The sequence below is a fragment of the Callithrix jacchus genome, chromosome 4, assembly GCF_049354715.1.
Source record: "Callithrix jacchus isolate 240 chromosome 4, calJac240_pri, whole genome shotgun sequence".
NCBI lineage: Eukaryota > Metazoa > Chordata > Mammalia > Primates > Cebidae > Callithrix > Callithrix jacchus.
The window spans coordinates 3,322,123-3,343,708 of NC_133505.1; the positions used below are offsets into that span (position 1 = coordinate 3,322,123).

The 21,586-nt window shown below is 41.6% G+C and overlaps 1 protein-coding gene and 1 pseudogene across 4 annotated transcripts in view; one reads left to right on the forward strand and one right to left on the reverse strand.

The window, feature by feature from the left end:
* LOC128931906 (uncharacterized) overlaps positions 1 to 21,586 on the forward strand; it is a 236,025-nt gene that overhangs the window by 45,641 nt on the left and 168,798 nt on the right. The gene's annotated exons all lie outside the window — the stretch shown is intronic.
* LOC108591045 (large ribosomal subunit protein eL6 pseudogene) lies at positions 1,794 to 20,761 on the reverse strand (annotated as a pseudogene).

Genomic DNA, 21,586 nt, shown 5'->3' on the forward strand with positions numbered 1-21,586 from the left:
TATTGAGAATAGACAACTTAGAGCGGAGTATGAGTGAATTAATGGAACTGAAGAATACAATACAGGAACTCCGAGAAGTATGCACAGGTTTAAACACTCGAATTGTTCAAGCAGAAGAAGGGATATCAGAGGTCAAAGTCCAACTTAATGAAATAAAACGTGAAGAAAAGATTAGAGAAAAAAGGATAAAAAGGAATGAGCAAAGTCTCCAAGATATGTGGGACTATGTGAAAAGACCAAATTTACGTTTGATAGGTGTACCTGAATGCAACGGAGAGAATGAATCCAAGCTGGAAAATACCCTTCAGGATATTATTCAGGAAAATTTTCCTAAACTAGCAAAGCAGGTTAACATTCAACCCCAGGTAATACAGAGAACACCACAAAGATATTCCTCAAGAAGAGCAACCCCAAGGCACATAATCGTTAGATTCACCAGGGTTGAAACGAAGGAGAGGATACTAAGGGCAGCCAGAGAGAAAGGTCGGATAACCCACAAAGGCAAGCCTATCAGACTTACAGCAGATCTCTCGGCAGAAACTCTACAGGCCAGAAGAGAGTGGGGGCCAATATTCAACATCCTCAAAGAACAGAACCTTCAGCCCAGAATTTCATATCCAGCCAAACTAAGCTTCACAACTGAAGGAAAAATAAAATCTTTTATGAACAAGCAAGAACTCAGAGATTTTATTACCACCAGGCCTGCTTTACAAGAGCTTCTGAAAGAAGCATTACACACAGAAAGAAACAACCAGTATTAGCCTTTCTAAAAATACACCAAAAAGTAAAGAGCACCAACATAAAGAAGAATTTACACCAACACATGGATAAAACAGCCAGTCAACATCAAATGGCAGTAACCCTAAATTTAAATCGACTAAATCCCCCAATCAAAAGACACAGCCAAAACCCAACGGCAGGTTACATCCAGACCTGTTTCACATGCAAGGATACACAAAGACTCAAAACAAAGGGATGGAGAAAGATTTACCAACCAAATGGAGAGCAAAAATAAATAATAAATAAATAAAAAGCAGGAGTTGCAATTCTTGTATCGGATAAAATAGATTTTAAAGCAACAAAGATATAGTGGTAAAAGGATCAATGCAACAACAAGAGCTAACGATCCTAACACCCAGATAGGAGACTTAGATTCAATGAGACAGAAAATTAATAAGGATATCAAGGACTCGAACTCAGATCCAGAACAAGTAAACTTAATAAATATTTATAGAGCTCTCCACTTCAAATACACAAAATATACATTCTTGTCAATACCACATCACACCTACCCATTAGTTTAAATGAAACATTGATTGGCCATTATTAATACCCAATTTTTTTCAAAATAAAGCAATATTTCCATTTACTCTCCCTCTTTCTCTTCCTCTTTCTTCCTCTCCTTTACTTATTTTTTTTTTTTTCTTTCCTTCTCTCAAAAAAAAAGAAATCAACTTGTAAACCTCTAGATCCAGGTCGGCAATGTCTCTTTCATTGCTTGATTTCCTTTCTTCCCTTCCCTCCCTCCTTCCCTCCCTTCCTTCCTTCCTTCATCCCTTCCTTCCTCCCTACCGTCCTTCTTCCCTTCCTTCCTGCCTTCCTCCCCCCCCAAAAAAAAAAAAAAAAAGAATATGCAAAAGCGATAATGTTTAAAGAAATATCACTCCCCTTTATTGCTTTTTTTTCTTTCCTTTCTCAACTCATTCCTATCTACCCTCCCCCATAGGTAATCCATTTCAACAGTTTTCTTTTTTTTAAACGTAATCAGTTATTTAATTAGATTATTAAGACATTTAAAACACCAATTTGTGAGGATAAATTCCATTTGTCAGGGCAGACACAGATCGCAGGTAGCCCTGTAGCTGAGGAATAGCTCTGATTTTTGGTAAAACCTCTGAGTCCACAGCTTTCTGATCAACCTTGGGTTGCTCTGTGATCTCATATTTCTCTTTTTCTGTGTGGAAGATCTCACCTTCCTGGTGTCTGGGCTTCCGCAGTTGCTTCTTCTTGAAGTAAGCATCAGTAAGATGTTTTGGGATTTTTACATTGCTGATATCAATTTTGGCTGAGGTGGCAATGACAAATTTCTGGTGCGTTCTTCGCAGAGGAACTCGATTGAGGACCAGAGGTCCAGTCACAAGTAAAGAGCCACTAGCCAGCTGCTCCAGGAAAACCACCCTCTTGCCCTGTGGCGTCCAGTGAGGATGATCAGAATGGTCCCGGGGTGATGCTGGCTTGCAGTTTTCTCACGTGCTGACTAAAGGGCTTTTTTACGTGGCTCAACAGCTTTCGAGGCACATCTTCAGGAGGATAATACCCAGGCATTTCGCGAAGTTTAACCACCCGGGTGCCGCTGTTTTTGTCACCGCCAACTGGTTTTGTAACAGTTGCAAGAACCTTCTCCTTCTCTTTCTTTTCAACCTTGGATTCAGCCGCTGAGTACTTCCTCTTGTACAAGGCCTTTCTGGAATACACGGCAGATCGGGATACCTGCCAATTCCTCTGACAAGGACAGGACTGCGGCTGCAATGGGGCTTCCCCTTCTGGGGCTTTTTAGCCTTGAGGTTGCCCTTTTTCACTTTGCTACCAGCGTCGGCCTTCTTGGCTTCAGGTTTCTTCTCTTTAGTGTCCGGCTTCTCAGCTTTTTCACCTGCCGTCTTGCAAGATGGGAAAGAGAACTAAGGCCCTGGCTTCCGGTCTATAAGCGATTCACCAGTTTCTTTTTTATCCTTCCTCTACCTCCTTTTGAATAAGCAGGCAGATACATACATTGTTTTAAACGTCCTCTTCCTTCTCACACTAAAGATATTGTGCTATAGATATTGATCTGCTTTACTTTTTTTGTTTAGCGATATATCTTAGAAATCTCTCCATGTCAGTTCATAGAGATCTTCCTCATTTTTGTACAGCTGCGTAAGTACTCCACTGTGTGGAAGTAATAATCTAACCGTTCTTTTATGCTTGGGCATTTAGGTTGCGTAAAAAATTTTGCAATTACAAACGATGCTGCAATAAATAAATATGCTTATGTATATTTTTATTTTTTTGGATGTAGCTTTTCAGGGTAAATAGTTAAAATTGGGATTGTTGGGAGAAATGATTAACGCACATATAGTTTTGTTAGAGACGGTCAAATTCCCCTTCAAAAGGATTGTATTGCTATCAATATGCATTCCTACCAGAAGAAAATGACACTACCTGTTCCCTCTGTGCCTTGACATACCTTTAAATTTTTTACCAATCTGGTAGCACAAAAATAGTATCTTCATATTGTTTCCATTTGCAATTCTTTATTTCAGAGTGTGAACATATTTTCATATGTGCAAGTATGTGTACATATATATATATATTTGATTATCTGTTAATGTTTTTTGCCCATTTTACTATAAAGTTTTGGCTCTTTTATTCCATTGTTGAAAAAGGTTTCTGTACTAGGGATATTAACTCTTTATCTGTCATGCGCGTCGCAATTAGTCCCCTGGCCCCCACTCCCGCCATTTGTTAACTCTCTTTTGAGTTTGCTTGTCAAGTTTTTGTACCATACTTTTAGGTACTTAAAGATATTAAATTTTATTTTATTATATCTACAGCTTAAGTTATAGTTAGAAAATTCTTCCTATATCCAGGTAACAAGGGAATTCACATGTGACTGTTTTTAATACTTGTAGGTTTTCAGTGTTTGCACCTAGGTTACTGATGCATTTGAAATTTATTCTTGCATAAAGAATGAGGTCTGAATTCATTTTCGCTCTTTCTAATTGGCTAAAAAGTTGTTCCTGAACCACTTGTCAAAGAGTCCGTCTTTGCACCTGTGGCTTGAAATACATGCTTTATCAAATATTAAATACCCATATGTGATTTGGTTTACTTTTGGACTTTGTGTTCCATTATTGGATGGTTTGTCTATTCATTCGTGAATGCTATAGTGCTTTAAATACAGATACATGAAGAGTATATTTTAATATCGGACAGGGCCACCCCTTTCCACAGTCCCAAGGCTCCATTCTCACAGCTTCCAGGAGTGTTGACTGCTAAAGTGTCACATCACCTCTAGGAACAGCACCCCTGCTAAAGATTATACTGTCTCAGGACAAACTGTCTTTCTGGGGCAAACAGTATCCAGTGATCACATTTTACTTCTGTCTGGGACAGTTCTCAAGGGCATCCTGCCAGAGCTGCCGTGGCGGGGCTGACGCCTCTGCTGCCACTGCTTTGCACCTTCCCCTTTTCCTCTCTCCAGTTCTGCTTTTCTCTCATTCTTACAGATGTTCTTCTGTGGACTCTGTAATACATTTTGTGCACAAAATCTCTATCTCAGAGCATTTTTTTCTTTGGAACCCAAACTAAGTCACTCTGAAACAGGGTCTTGGTTTTAATATTATTTCCTTTTTATTGGAAGAAGTATTGTTTCCTTTTTATTAAGTCTGTAAGTTTTCCTCTGATTACTGCTGTAGTGTTTTCCTATGGAGTCTACTACATAATATTCTCATCGCCTTTGTTTATAGAAATTTCATGCTTTTTGTTTATACTGTCCCTTTGGCCCCAGTTTTTAAAAGAAAGTTTTATAATGTTCAGGGGGTCAGAAAATGTTGTTTTCTATTATTTCTACATTTTAGAATAAACTGAGGATTTTTTTGTGGGGTAAAAGCAGCTAATACATGAAGAATGTTTATATACCGTGGGACATTTTCTCATTTCAGGGTACTGACTTCAAAAATCTTTGCATCAGGTCTTTCACACATCAGCCAACGAGCATCTGAGCTGTCTGCAGGTCTATTCGATACTGTTAACAGTTCTCTGAGCACTTGTGTGCATGTGGTGTGGTAGAGTTAGTATTTCCTGTGTGTATGTTCCTTGAAGACAAATTGCTAATTTGTTAGATTTTGTAACTGCTTAACTTTTTGAGATAATGTGGAACCATTTTCCAAGGTTGTAAAAATGGATGCCTCTATTGACAGTGGGTTAGGGATGCTGCTATCTATCCACATTGCCAACTCGTGTTATTTTTGCACATTTCGTTTTAATCCAACCAAGCGGAGGTAAATGGTATCTTGCTGTAGTCATGATTTCCGTTCCTTTATCACAGTGAGGTTGCACATGTCTACATATGTTTGGATTTATACGTTTGAATTTTCTTCTAAATGTCAGTTTATCTATTTGATTGTTTCATTAATATAGTTGACTTATTTATATGTGGGAGTCTTGCTACATTTTCAAAATCTTCCTCCTTATCGAATCCCTTGCAATTCAATTCAATTATCTGAATGCAGTTCAACTTTCTCAATGTAACTTGTGTTTTCTATTTAACCTGTAACTTTTTTCAGCTAAGAAAAACTATTACTTTCATAAATATCAAGATTTTCTTAAACCTGGAGCATTTTTGCGTCTTGTTCAACCAGTCTTTCCAATCTTTACTTGTTCCAATACATATTCTCATGTACGTGGTAACCTCTGCCTCCTGCTTCTCATATTCCGTCTTCACCCTTCTCCTGCACCTTTTCCCCACATCACAGAGGCTGAACTTAGACTGCATTTCCCAAGCCTGCTTCACATCTGTCTGCAGCTCAGTTGAGTCAACAAAATGCACCAGTGGGTGATAGGAGAGTAAATGAAATAAAGAAGCCAGAAAGTTTCTCCCACTGTCTGCCTGCTTTGGGCACCGTCTGTGGGAACAGCTGCCCGCGCTCCTTCCCTTAGCTCTCACCGGACAGGACAGAGCTAATGTGATTAAACCTTAAGCCAGATCATTTCGCTTCCTGGGCGCTAACAGTGCTGCCTCTTTCTGAAAGTGTGACGGTACCTGCTTCTCTTTTCTGGCGGAGTTTAAGGATCTCTACCTGTGCAGAAAGCATACATTTCTGAATGGGACTTAAACGTTGGTAGAAGAGAGGGAAGCTCCACTGAGCTGCGTGTGCTCAGTCTTCGTTATCACCCGTGCTCCTTTGTGCTCCACACTGCAATTTTGTTGTAAACTGCGTTTCCCAACTCCCTTGTTAACTGACTTCTGGTTGGACTTCACCAATGCTAGGCGTTGATGGAGATGAAATGGAAGAAGGAAAAGTGGAAACAGCACATTACACATCCCACCTGGGCCTCGGCTACATCTGCATGTGTCAAATGCATGAAGGGTCAGCCTGCTGTGGCTTCAGGTTCTTCCAGGCAGCGGAGGCTCTCGCGTTTACTAACTTCCCGTCCTTGCTAATGTCTGTCCCATCTGTCACATCAGTTTCTCCATCTCTAGTGTGGCCAGTTTACTATATTCAATGTCTCCATTTTATTACCTAACTAGTGTATACAAGGTCCCTATTGATTTGTATAAGTACTACTAAGAATTGTAACGTTTGTTTTTGACATTTATGTTCTTGCTCTTCATGGTGTTAATCTTTACCCAATTTCACATTTCCCCTCTATAGGAATATTACATTCCTGGCTTCATTTATTAAATAGCCTCAACTCTCGGATCTGGCATGCCCCTCGGTCAGTATACCAGTTTCTATGCTTATTGGCTTTTGTTAATGAGCTCTCTTTCATATTTTGTCAATTCAAGATTTTACACCAGTGCCTGTTGTAACACATGAATTTCTAGAATGTCTAATAAGCCCTGTAACTTTGTTGGCAATTATCTTCTTCTTCTTTCCTTTTTTTTTTTTTTTTTTTTTTTTTTACCTCTTTCCATGAATCATGAATGTTCTTAATGGAGTCTAGAATAGTGAATCCTTTTTTTTTTTAATTGCATTTTAGGTTTTGGGGTACATGTGCAGAACATGTAAGATAGTTGCATAGGTACACACGTGGCAGTGTGATTTGCTGCCTTCCTCCCCTTCACCCACATCTGGCATTTCTCCCCATGCTATCCCTCCCCAGCTTCCCCCCCACTGCTGTCCCTCCCCTATTCCCACCAATAGGCCCCAGTGTGCAGTACTCCTTTCCCTGTGTCCATGTGTTCTCATTGTTCATCACCCACCTATGAGTGAGAACATGCAGTATTTCATTTTCTGTCCTGTCAGTTTGCTGAGAATGATTGTTTCCAGGTTCATCCATGTCCCTACAAAGGACAAGAACTCATTGTTTTTGATTGCTGCATAATATTCCATGGTGTATATGTGCCACATTTTCCCAGTCCAGTCTATCATCGAGAGGCATTTGGGTTGGTTCCAGGTCTTTGCTATTGTAAACAGTGCTACAATGACATTCGTGTGTATGTGTCCTTATAGTAGAACGATTTATAGTCCTTTGGATATATACCCAGTAATGGGATTGCTGGGTCAGATGGAATTTCTATTTCTAAGGCCTTGAGGAATCGCCACACTGTCTTCCACAATGGTTGAACTAATTTACACTCCCACCAGCAGTGTAAAAGTGTTCCTATTTCTCTACATCCTCTCCAGCATCTGTTGTCTCCAGATTTTTTAATGATCGCCATTCTAACTGGCGTGAGATGGTATCTCAGTGTGGTTTTGATTTGCATTTCTTTAATGACCAGTGATGATGAGCATTTTTTCATATGTTTGTTGGCCTCATGTATGTCTTCTTTTGTAAAGTGTCTGTTCATATCCTTTGCCCATTTTTGAATGGGCTTGTTTGTTTTTTTCTTGTAAATCTGTTTTAGTTCTTTGTAAATTCTGGATATCAGCCCTTTGTCAGATGGGTAAACTGCAAAATTTTTTTCCCATTCTGTTAGTTGCCGATTCACTCTAATGACTGTTTTCTTTTGCTGTGCAGAAGCTGTGGAGTTTGATTAGGTCCCATTTGTCTATTTTGGCTTTTGTTGCCAATGCTTTTGGTGTTTTGGTCATGAAGTCCTTGCCTACGCCTATGTCCTGAATGGTTTTGCCTAGATTTTCTTCTAGGGTTTTTATGGTGCCAGGTCTTATGTTTAAGTCTTTAATCTATCTGGAGTTAATTTTAGTGTAAGGTGTCAGGAAGGGGTCCAGTTTCTGCTTTCTGCACATGACTAGCCAGTTTTCCCAACACCATTTATTAAACAGGGAATCCTTTCCCTGTTGCTTGTTTTTGTCAGGTTTATCAAAGATTGTATGGTAGTAGATATGCTGTGTTGCCTCCGATGCCTCTGTTCTGTTCCATTGGTCTATATGGCTTTTTTGGTACCAGTACCATGGTGTTTGGATTACTGTAGCCTTGTAGTATAGTTTGAAGTCCAGTAGTATGATGCCTCTTGCTGTGTTCTTTTTGCTTAGAATTGACTTGGCTATGCGGGCTCTCTTTTGGTTCCATATGAAGTTTAAGGTGGTTTTTTCCAGTTCTGTGAAGAAAGTCAATGGTAGCTTGATGGGGATAGTGTTGATTCTGTAAATTACTTTGGGCAGTATAGCCATTTTCATGATATTAATTCTTCCTAACCATGAACATGGAATGTTTCTCCATCTGTTTGTGTCCTCTCTTATTTTGTTGAGCAGTGGTTAGTAGTTCTCCTTGAAGAGGTCCCTTACGTTCCTTGTGAGTTGTATTCCTAGGTATTTTATTCTCTTTGTAGCAATTGTGAATGGCAGTTCGTTCTTGATTTGGCTCTCTTTCAGTCTGTTATTGGTGTATAGGAATGCTTGTGAGTTTTGCACATTGATTTTGTATCCTGAGACTTTGCTGAAGTTGCTTACTGGTTTCAGGAGTTTTTGGGCTGAGACAAAAACTTTATTTTGGGTCTTCTAGGTATACTATCATGTCGTCTGCAAATAGAGACAATTTGGCTTCCTCCTTTTTTATTTGAATATGCTTTATTTCTCTTTCTTGACTGATTGCTCTGGCTAGAACTTCTAGTACTATGTTGAATAGGAGTGGTGAGAGACAGCATCCTTGCCTAGTGCCAGATTTCAAAGGGAATGCTTCCAGTTTTTGCCCATTCAATATGATATTGGCTGTTGGTTTGTTGTAAATAGCTTTTATTATTTTGAAATACGTTCCCTCAGTACCGAGTTTATTGAGGGTTTTTAGCATAAAGGGCTGTTGAATTTTGTCAAAGGCCTTCTCTGCATCAATTGAGATAATCATGTGGTTTTTGTTTTTGGTTCTGTTTATGTGGTGAATTACGTTTATAGACTTGCGTATGTTGAGCCAACCTTGCATCCCCGGGATGAATCCTACTTGATCATGGTGGATAAGCTTTTTGATGTGCTGTTGCAATCAGCTTGCCAGTATTTTATTGAAGATTTTTGCGTGTAGGTTCATCATGGATATTGGCCTGAAGTTTTCTTTTCTTGTTGAGTTTCTGCCGGGTTTTGGTATCAGGATGATGTTGGTCTCATAAAATGATTTGGGAAGGATTCCCTCTTTTTGGATTATTTGGACTAGTTTCAGAAGGAATGGTAACAGTTCCTCTTTGTGTGTCTGGTAGAATTCGGCTGTAACCCATCTGGACCTGGGCTTTTTTTGAGTGGTAGGCTCTTAATTGCTGCCTCAACTTTAGACCTTGTTATTGGTCTATTCATAGTTTCAGCTTCCTGCTGGTTTAGGCTTGGGAGGACACAAGTGTCCAGGAATTCATCCATTTCTTCCAGGTTTACTAGTTTATGTGCATAGAGTTATTTGTAATATTCTCTGATGATGGTCTGAATTTCTGTGGAATCTGTGGTGATTTCCCCTTTATCGTTTTTTATTGCATCTATTTGGTTATTCTCTCTCTCTCTCTTTTTTTTTAATCAATCTGGCTAGTGGTCTGTCTATTTTGTTGATCTTTTCAAAAAACCAGCTCTTGGATTTATTGATTTTTTGAAGGTATTTTTGTGTCTCTATCTCCTTCAGTTCTGCTCTGATCTTAGTTATTTCTTGTCTTCTGCTAGGTTTTAAGTTTTTTTGATCTTGCTCTTCTAGCTCTTTCAATTTTGATGATAGGGTGTCAATTTTGGATCTCTCCACTCTTCTCATGTGGGAACTTATTGCTATATGTTTTCCTCTAGAGACTGCTTTAAATCTGTCCCAGACATTCTGGTATGTTGTGTCTTCATTCTTGTTGGTTTTGAAGAACTTTATTTCTGCCTTCATTTCATTGTTTATCCAGTCAACATTCAAGAGCCAGTTGTTCAGTTTCCATGAAGCTGTGTGGTTCTGGGTTGATTTCTGAATTCTGAGTTCTAACTTGATTGCACTATGGTCTGAGAGGCTGTTTGTTATGATTTCCATTGTTTTGCACTTGCTGAGGAGTGATTTACTTCCAATTACGTGGTCAATTTTAGAGTAGGTGTGATGTGGTGCTGAGAAGAATGTATATTCTGTGAATTTGGGGTGGAGAGTTCTGTAAATGTCTATCAGGTTTGCTTGTTCCAGGTCTGAGTTCAAGCCCTGGATATCCTTGTTAATTTTCTGTCTGGTTGATCTGTCTAATATTGACAGTGGAATGTTAAAGTCTCCCACTATTATTGTGTGGAAGTCTAAGTCTCTTTGTAAGTCATTAAGAACTTGCCTTATATATCTGGGTGCTCCTGTATTGGGTCCATATATATTTAGGATTGTTAGCTCTTCTTGTTGTATCTATCCTTTTACCATTATGTAATGGCCTTCTTTGTCTCTTTTGATTTTTGTTGCTTTAAAGTCTATTTTATCAGAGATGAGAATTGCAACTCCTGCTTTTTTTTGCTCTCCATTTGCTTGGTAAATCTTCCTCCATCCCTTTATTTTGAGCCTTTATGTATCCTTGCATGCGAGATGGGTTTCCTGGATACAGCACACTGATGGGTTTTGGCTTTTTATCCAATTTGCCAGTCTGTGTCTTTTGATTGGTGCATTTAGCCCATTTCCATTTAGGGTTAATATTGTTATGTGTGAATTTGATACTGCCATTTTGATGCTAGCTGGCTGTTTTGCCCATTAGTTGATGCAGATTCTTCATTTTGTTGATGCAGATTCTTCATTTTGTTGATGCTCTTTAGCATTTGGTATGTTTTTGGAATGGCTGGTACTGGATGTTCCTTTCTATGTGTAGTGCCTGTTTCAGGAGCTCTTGTAAAGCAGGCCTGGTGGAGACAAAATCTCTGAGTACTTGCTTGTTCACAAAGGATTTTATTTTTCCTTCACTTATGAAGCTCAGTTTGGCTGGATATGAAATTCTGGGTTGAAAGTTCTTTTCTTTAAGGATGTTGAATATTGGCCTTCACTCTCTTCTGGCTTGTAGGGTTTCTGCCAAGAGATCTGCTGTGAGTCTGATGGGCTTCCCTTTGTGGGTGACCCGACCTTTCTCTCTGGCTGCCCTTAGCATTTTCTCCTTCACTTCAACCCTGGTGAATCTGACAATTATGTGCCTTGGGGTTGTTCTTGCAGAATATTTTTGTGGTGTTCTCTGTATTTCCTGGACTTGAATATTGGCCTGCCTTGCTAGGTTGGGGAAATTTTCCTGGATAATATCCTGAAGAGTATTTTCCAGCTTGGATTCATTCTCTTCATGACATTCAGGTACACCTATCAAATGTAGATTAGGTCTCTTCAGAGTCCCACATTTCTTGGAGACTTTGTTCATTCCTTTTTGTGCTTTTTTTCTCTAATCTTGCCTTCTCATTTTATTTTATTTAGTTGATCTTTAACCTCTGATATCCTTTCTACTGCTTGGTCAATTTGGCTGTTGAGACTTGTGCATGCTTCGCAAAGTTCTCGTTTTGTGTTTTTCAGCTCCATCAATTCATTCCTATTCTTCACTAAATTGTCCATTCTTGTTATCATTTCCTCAAATCTTTTTTCAAGGTTCTTAGTTTCTTTGCACTGAGTTAGAGTGTGTTCTTTTAGCTCATGGAGGTTTCTCATTACCCACCTTCTGAAGTCTGATTCTTTCATTTCATCACACTCATTCTCCGTCCAGCTTGGTTCCCTTGCTGGTGAGGAGTTTTGGTCCTTTGTAGGAGGTGAGGTGTCCTGGTTTTGGGTGTTTTCCTCCTTTTTGTGCTTGTTTCTTCCCATCTGTGTGGATTTATCCACCTGTTGTCTGAGTGGTTGCTGACTTTCTGATTGGGTCTCTGAGTGGATGTCCAGATTGTTGATGATGAAGTATTTCTGTTTCTTAGTTTTCCTTCTAACAGTCTAGCCCCTCTGCTGTAGGACTGCTGAGGTCCACTCCAGGCCCTGCTTGCCTGGGGAACACCTGTAGCAGCTGCGGAACAGTGAGGGCTGCTACTTGTTTCTTCTTCTACTATCTTTGTCCCAGAATGATGCCCGCCAAATGTCAGTCTGATCAGTCCTTTGTGAGGTGACTCTTTGGATATATGGCGGTCAGGGAGCTGCTTGAGGAGACAGTCTGTACATTATAGGAGCTCAAGTGCTTAGCTGTGAGTTAGGGTTTTATTTATGAGTTTCTGTTGCACTGTCCTGCCCAGCACGGAGGCAGTCTGCAGGGGCTATGCTGAGCTGCTCTGGGCTCCACCCTGCTGCTGTGGGCTCCACCCTGCTGCTATGGGCTCTGCCCTGCTGCTGTGTGTAATTCCCTGTAGTCCTGTTTATATGGGTGTGGTTAGAACTGCTGTGGTGATGGTGGCCTGCCTCTGTAATGGTGGACTCTCTCTGTTATGGTGGGTTGCCTCAGCAATGGTGGGCTGCATCAGCAATGGCAGAGTACCTCTGGAGGGGAGGAGTGCCTCAGTAATGGTGGACGCCCCTCCCCCACCGAGCTGCACTGTCCTGGGTTTAGCTGTGCTTGCTGTGAAGCTCTCAACCCTGAGTGTTTCCAATTGCTGTTTTGTTTGTTTTTGTGGGGGTGGGACCCGCTAAGCTTGATCACCTGGCTCCCTGCCTCAGAGCCCCCCCTTTTTTTTAAGTTGAATGGTTGACTCTTGCCCAGGTGTTTCAGTCGCCTGCTGAAAGGGTGCCGGGATCTGTGTGATTTTCTGTGTGGCAACCCACTGTGCCGGCTGAAACAACGTTGCTGCCCAGGAATCTCCTGGCCTGGCTTACTGTTTAAGTCCTGTTTAATTAGATGAATGTGCTAATCTGCCTTCCCAAATCTCAAATTGCTGGTTTAACAAGACAACCAGACCAGTGTATTTGGTACAGAGTGCTGCTGCGCTGCAGTGCTGGCCAAAACAGCCATGCTGGTGGCCCGTGGGGCTCCTACACCTGGGAATCTCCTGGTCTGTGGGCAATAAAGATCTGTCTGGAAATGCGACGTCCACTCACCCTCTGCGCTTTCACTGGGAGCTGCAATCCTGAGTTGCTCCTATAGCGCCATCTTCTCCTCTCTCTTTTTTAAAATATATATTTCATTTCATTTTAGGTTTTGGGGTACATGTGAAGAACATGCAGGATTGTTGCATCAGTACATACATGGCAATGTGGTTTGCTGCCTTCCTCCCCATCACGTATATCTGGCATTTCTCCCCATGTTATCCCTCCCCAACTCCCCACCCATGCTGTCCCTCCCCTAAGTCCCCACCCCACAGACCCCAGATGCATTTCTTTATTTCTCAATTTGGTGAGAGCCAGATCTCATTCCAAGGTTATGCCAAATGTCAGTGGTTAGAATCCCTGTTTCCTGACGTCATTGTTCTGTTACTTGCCTCTCAAAGACTAAGACTGGTTTACATAATTATGATAGTAACCTATATATATATTTTCAAAACAAACAAAAACAGCTGACATTTATTCATATATAGAGTTCTAAGTAGTGACCACTCACGCTGCAGTTTACTACAGTTTACAGGCGCCTTCGTGTACTTTTTTCATTTGAAATTCACCACGACCCTCTAACGTCAGCTAGAGGGCTGGGCGTGCTGGCTTACACCTGTAGTTCTAACACTTTGTGAGGCCGAGGTGGGAAGATCACTTGAGGTCAGGAGTTGGTGACCAGCCTGGCCAACGTGGAACCCAGACTCTACTAAAAATGCAAAAATTAGCTGGGCATGGTGGTGCATGCCTGTAATCCCAGCTACTCGGGAGGCTGAGGCAAGAGAATCACTTGAACTTGAGAGGTGGAGGTCGCAGTGAGCCGAGATCACGCCATTGCACTCCAGCCTGGGGGACAAGAGTGAAACTCCATCTCAAAAAAATAAATACAAATAAAAATAAAGCTCAGACAGAGTACTCAGATTACTGGTCTAATATTCCCAAGTGCTCCACAGTGCCCTTTTGTGACAGTCATCTCACCCAAGAGCAATGAATGTCACAGAAGTCATTTAAGCCAGAGTGCGTCATGGGTAACAGACTGAAGGGACACAAGACAGGAGCAGACAGACAAGTTCCAGGCTCCAGTAAAAATCCAGGTGAGACACGCGTGGGCTTGGATGGTGGAATAGTGACAAAGAGATATGGGCAGACTCAACCTGTAGCTCAGCAGGAACATAGGCAAGTGTTAGTGAAATAAACCTTCAGTTAATAAAAGTTACGATGTAAAATTTCTACTACAGGATTCCATACTTCTGTGTGATGAAAGTGTGGTTGACTTTTTTTTCTCTACCTGCTCATTCCTTTATATACTTTCAAATTACCCCAAAATGTCTAGGTATTTATTTTTGAATTATAATTTTTATTTTAAAATATAAAAAATACACTTTCATATGCAAAGTAAATTAGTTTAATTGATTGTCAAGGTGCAATTTATTCAAAGTGGTAGATTTTGAAGTCTTTTAAGGCCTTGGATTTAAATCTGAGCCCAATAAAACTTTCTCTTTAGGATTCAAAGAATCTCATAATTGCTCTGTGGGCAGCATAATTGCTTGGAGTGAGCCCCACATGTTATATGTACACATATATAGACATTACATATGTACGTTCAACTTATAAAATTTAATTTAATGAAAACATTTACCAGAGTGATTGTATAATGCATTGATTAAAATTAAGGGCTGAGTTAATAATAAAGCAGGTATTTTGAAAATTTTGTAATAACTTTTTATTATGAGTAGCTATGCTACTCTTTAATATTCTGTTACTGTTTTTTGGGGGGGGCTGGTTAGGAAGTAAAACAGATTAGAATAAGTTGTTGGGGAATCTTATGGAAATGCTGACATGTCAGAAAAATACTCTTCAAATTACCAAGTCAAGAAAGCAAAATGCAATTCAATTTTTCTCTGGACCCACTGAGCCATCACGCCTGATTTTGTTCACTGAGAACAGGTTTGGTGACCAATGGGGTCAGTGGCATTAATTGGAAACTGCAGACTCCTGCCTCACCACCTGCGCGTGTCCTTCGCAGCTGATTTCTGAGAGAAGACGGATGTTTTCTCCTTCAGTTATCCTTTGGCACTAGAAGTTAAGCTTTGTTATTACGTGCTTAATCTATCCTAGAAACGGAACTATAAACTACGTTAAATGGCATAACAATAGTAAACCTAAACCTTTAAAGGTTGGAAGCCAGCCTCGTGTAAACCTCTGGTGTAAAACTCTCTATTTATAGAGGGAAGGCAAGAAATGAGAAAATAGGTGAACGGAGTCATGCAGGCATGGTCCAAGCATGTGCTCTACTTCTGCCTGGCTCTAAGACCTGGGATAAGTCACTCATCCTCTCTAAGCCTCGATTTTGTCATCTGTGAAAATGGGAAGCATGATAATTCATACCGTGTGGAGTTACTGGGAGAATTACAAGTGGAAATACCTGTGAAACGCTTTGCACTTAGAAATATCAATACATGTTTGTTGTTACGGCGTCATCGTCATCATTAGATGTACTCTGTCTCAGAGGCGACTCTTTGGTCTACAAAACACTAAGAGAGACCCACTCAGGAGGCTGCTCCCTAAGCAAGTAGGCCAATAATCACGCGTTCCCCTGTGAGTTTCACCCCCACCTTCCTAGGAGGCTCTCAGAGCCACTGAGACATCTGTGACACCTGAACAATTCACGCCTGTCATATCCTGGAACCCCTTCTCCATACCCTCCATGGCTGTCAAATAATCATATATTTATTGAACCTGCGCTGTGCACAAAGCACTGTGACAGCGACACCAGGGAGAGATTCTGTGCCCCAAGGAGCTTACGATGAAGACACAACAGCCGTGTGAAGAGAAAAAGGAATCATCCAAGGTAGTTCATGCGAGATGCCGAGTGGATCTAAAGATGAAGTGCAGAGAGATGACTGTGGTGGGAGAGTTGGGAGCCTTCAGGGAAGACATATGGTTCAAAGGGGGTTTTCAACAAGATGTGGGGTTCAAGTAAAGAAAGGAGAAGAGCCGGCCTGTCAGAAAGACACAGAGATCAAGTCGACAAGGAGACCAGTCAGAGTGGAGTGGTGAGGTCTCTCAAATACAGTCCTGGAACAGCAGCCAATCAGAGTGGAGTGGTGAGGTGTTCTCAAATACAGTCCGGAACAGCAGCCAATCAAAGTGGAGTAATGAGGTGCTCTCAAATACAGTCCCGGAACAGCAGCCAGTCAGAGTATAGTAGTGAGGTGCTCTCAAATACAGTCCCAAAACAGCAGCCAATCAGAGTGGAGTAGTGAGGTGCTCTCAAATATAGTCCCAGAACATTAGCCAATCAGAGTGGAGTAGTGAGGTGCTCTCAAATATAGTCCCAGAACAGCAGCCAATCAGAGTGGAGTAGTGAGGTCTCTCAAATACAGTCCCAGAACAGCAGCCTCATGATTATCTGGAGCATCAGTCAGATCAGGCTGTCATAAAAATACAAAGACTGAGTGGCTTAAACACAGAAATTTATTTTCTTAGTTCTGAAGGCTGGGAAGATCCTAAGTTCTCTGGTGTTTTATTTTATAAGGACACTAACCTCATCAGGCCAGGGCCCCACCCTATTACTTCATTTAACCTTAGTTATTTGCTTAGAGGCCCCATCTCTAAATACAGCCACACCAGGGGTTAGGACGTGGACATATGAGTTTGGGGAAGATAACAACATTTTATCTGTAGCACATGGAAACTTTTCAGGAATGTTAAATTTTGGACTTTACCCTGAAACTACTGAGTCAGAAACTCTAGGATTTGGCCTCAAATATCTCTTTCAATCATGCCTTTCGGTGTGTCTGAGTTTGAAAACCACTAAAGAGTCAATAGGGGAAGTGGAAGGAGGGGAGATGAAGGAAGTAGATTGTCATCAGGACTTGGAGAACTTTGAGGTCCAGAATGCAAAGGCTGCTCTTAGTCAGTGGGACACCTAGAAGGAGAGGAGGTAAATCATTTATTTTGCCATCTGTTTGTGGGAGGAAGGGGAGGAAAGAAAGGAGAGAAGGGAAAAAGGAAGGAATTAAGAGAAAGGGGAGAAAGGAGAAAGAGAGAAAGGGAATGAGAGAGGGACAGAGGAAGGCCTTTTGGAAAACAGTTTCCCAGTTAAGCTGTTTACATTCTAAATACAGTAACAGCAGGAATGGAGAAAATGGATGAACATGATATATATTATGAAAACCTACAGCTCATTCCAGGGTCAAGCCAGCAAAGGAGAAAGGGGAATTAGGGTAACTTGTAGATCTGTGCAACCTCCCACTGATAAAAATGTGGAAGCTCAGATGGGAGCTGACGCATTCAGTTTTATTTATTTGTGCTGCTGTTAGCAGGAGGACATCTGAGTGACAGTGTTTACTAAGACAGAGAGATAGTTAAGAGAGCAGTCAGTTCTGAAACTGCATTCAGAGGTGATTACTGAATCCTGTGGATTCTCTGCAAGTTCTGAGGAAGGGCTCACAGTGAGAGAGGATAAATGAAGTCACAGAGAAAGCCACTGTTTCAAGGAAAGCAAAGACTCAGAATGAGGGTGAGGATGAGGGCAGGGTAAGTATCAATGATATTTAAAAACGTTTGCTAGTTAGCACCTCAAAAGGCTTCTCAGTCTGAGCTCTGCAGAAGGGACATGTTTGCAACTCATTGTGAGTCCTCTGGGTGAATCACTGTGCCTGTGAACAGGGCCAAGTGGCCCAAACTGTGAATTGTGATGACCACCACTATTGTTAGCCCAACCCCTTGTTAAACAGGATAGTGGTTTTCAGTACCAGCTAAAAGAATTTTAAAATGTTGACCATTTATTTATTTATTTATTTATTTATTTATTTTTTGAGAGGGAGTTTCACTGTTGTTACCCAGGCTGGAGTGCAACGGCATGATCTTGGCTCACTGCAACCTCCACCTCCTGGGTTCAAGCAATTCTCCTGCCTCAGCCTCCCAAGTAGCTGGGACTACAGGCATGCACCACCATGCCCAGCTAATTTTTTGCATTTTTAGTAGAGATGGGGTTTCACCTTGTTGACCAGGATGGTCTCGATCTCTTAACCTCGTGATCCACCAGCCTCGGCCTCCCAAAGTGCTGGAATTATAGGCATGAGCCACTGTGCCCACCAGGCCAAATGTTGACCATTTATATTAAATAAGTAATGTGCTACCATTATAGTCATTTATATTACATTAATATACCATTTATATTACATATACCATTCAGTAAAATAGTCAACATTCATATTACTCACGCAATGTGCTATAGGAATCCTACAGGGGTTTCTGTAACAGTAAGCTGATGGCTCTCTAGTGCACCCAGAATCACTGTAGGGCTTGTTGGACCACAGATTGCTGGTTTCCACTCAGAGTTTCTTATTCAGTAGGTCTGCGTGGGGTCTTAGAATCTGCATTTATAATAAGTTCTCTGCCGCTTCAGGAACCACAATATGAGAACCATGGTTAAGCCTCACGCTGCGGCGTTCCTATAACGAGCGCCACCTGTAGCTGATTCAGGGTCACTTGTTGGCTGCAAACCAACCACAGGCAACTTCTCTAGCAATAGAAACCTCTAGATTAAAGAAACACTCGAAAGTCACAATAGAAAAATATACAGTCAATGAAATATGTTTTTTTCCACGTGAGAACGTGAGTTGTACAGCCTCAAAAGGATATTTTCACGTAGACTGCACTGAAATAACAAGGTAACCTGACACTGAAACTTAAAACAGCCTTTATGAACAGACACACCCTGACACCTCAGGTAAAGGGCTACATGTTCCCTGGATGCTTTTCACATTTTAGCTTTCACTTAAAGACACTGTCATTTTACTTATACCAGGAGAACCTAGAAACTTGAATCCTGCTTACTGGTGCAAACCGAAGGGGTTATTTCCAAATGCTTTCAGTTCAGTTTTTGCTCATGTGTGATATAAATGATTTAAAAGCCAGGTTTGGGGAAAACTGTCATAAATGTGTTTAATAGTTGCTGCCCCAGCATCCATTTTCAGGCCTGACCAAACTTGTCTGAAGCCCAGTCTCACTGTGTCACCTCTGGTCTGGGTAACACTCCCCCTCCCTGAGTGGGTGTGATGTGGCCCATTTGTTCTTCATCCCACTGAGCCAGAACCCACACATCACACAGCTGCTGACTATGATAAAACCTAATGGTCAACACCGGAGTCCTGTAAATAAGCCCAGCTCCCGTGTTCTCTTAAATCAGCGAAGCCACACCCTCACGGGAAAGCCCGAGAACAAAGCTCCAGGCCCTTCCTCTGCTCTCTGGCTCATCTTGGTCTCCAGACTGCCCCTCGGGCTGCAGACGCTCCCCAAACTTCTCCGGGATATGTAAGTTAGAGATTTCTTCTGTTCCTGCGTTTCGGTTCTGCCTCCTCCTTGTGCCTTACCTTACTGACACCCCAGAGCCTACCTTTCCCCCTGGCCAGGGCTCTCCTGGAGACAAGCTGGTTTCTGGCCTCCTTTAAAGAGAGACCTCAAGACCAAATTAGAGAGAAACCTGACGAAATAAATCACAGCAGAAAGCTTGGTGATTTACTTACAGTATGTATTTATAATGTAAAATCTGTTTATGATAGGTTTAGAACACAGCAGCCCTAGCTCTAAATTGCACTGCTGTCTTGTAGGATGCAGTTATTCCTCATTTCATTTTCCACTGAAGTCATTGCATTCCCTCAGTTTATAAACACCTCAAATTCTTCAGCTGAAAAGACAGGGTAATTTGATAGGGCACCCCCTCAGGAAGGATAACCCCCAATGCAGAGCACATTAAATGTGCAAACCTGTGAGCACCTTGTCCTATGTTATTAAAGGAAGAAAACACTGTTGAAAGGCAGGAAAGTCCTTATGAAGAAGTTTCAAGCAGTAGAATAGACAGATGAACTGGAAATGGAAAAAGTCAGTTTTCCTTTCCTTTTAGGAGTAAGCCACTATGGAAACTAGCTGGTAAATGTCGCAGTCCCTTTAGGTGGCAAGGTTAGTGAATACTAAGAAAACACTGTGGTACAAATGTTCATCGTGCAAAGCACACCTGTAATATTTCATCTGGTCTCAGAGACCCTATAAGAAACATGAGACCTTTTCAGATGAGATTGGGCTTCAGAGTGAAATTCGGAGACTGGTAAGACTCACGTAGAGAGAAAGGGGTGGAACTGAATTCAAAAACAAATTCTTCCACCTGTAAGCACAGGGCATTTTCCACTAATCAGCCCACTAACCAGAGAAACCTGATTTATCCAAGCATTTAAAATGACACCATGGCCGTTTGAGTGAAACCAATTTTGGCCTATACTTTTGATTCCTCATTACCAGCCTGCCATTGGTTATCTGATATGGGCAGCAGACTTCAGACATAATGAAGTCTAACAGAACCTCTCATTGTTTGTGCAGATACAGTAGTAACAGAGGTGGTCATATAGTTTGCATGTTTGGCCCCTCCAAGTGTCATGTTGAAATGTGGTCCCCAGTGCTGGAGGTGGGGCCTGCTGGGAGGGAGGGGTTTGGCTCATGGGGCAGATCCTTCATGAATGGCTTGGTGCCTCCTGACGGTAATGGCTGAATTCTTGCTGTCCTCACTCACTGAGATCTGGTTGTTAAAGTGTGGTACTGCCCCCATCTCTCTCTTGCTTCCTCTCACCATGTTAGGTGCCAGCTCCCCTTTGCCTTCTGCCATGATTGCAAGCTCCCTGAGGCCTCACAAGAAGCAGATGTTGGTGCCATGCTTCCCGGGCAGTCTGTACAACCATGAGTCTAATCACCCTCATTTCCCTATAAATTACACAGCCTCAGGTATCCCTTTATTACAGCAATTCAAATTGGACTAATACAGATGGGGAGATATAAATATTAATTTAAAAGATGTTTATATGTTGCCTAATATTCTCACTGAGACTGGGAGGTGTTGGAGACACATAATTGAAAACAAAATCTCCTCCCAACCCAGAAAACTTCATCACAAATGTAGGAGAGAAAGAAATATTATTATTATACTTTAATTTCCGGGGTACATGTGCAGAAAGTACAGGTTTGTTCTGTAGGTATACATGTGTCATGGTGCTTTGCTGCATCTGATCCTCCATCACCTACACTAGGTATTTCTCCTGTTACCCCTTCCCAATCCCCCCATCCCTGGCTATTCCTCTCCTAGCCCTCCCCCACCACCCACAGACCCCAGTGTGTGATGTTCCCCTCCCTATGTCCATGTGTTCTCATTGTTCACCATCCACTTATTTTTTAGAAAAGTTTATTTATTATATTTTAAGTTCTGGGGTCCATGTGCACATTGTGCAGGTTTGTTAAATAGGTATACACATGCCATGGTGGTGGGTACTGCATCCACTGGCCTGTCATCTACATTGGATATTGCTCCTAATGTTATCCCTCCCCAATTTGCTCCCCCACTGCTATTCCTCACCCCCAGCCCCTCACTCCCCAGGCCCCAGTGTGTGATGTTTCCCCACCTGTGTCTGTGTGTTCTTATTATTTAATACCCACTTAT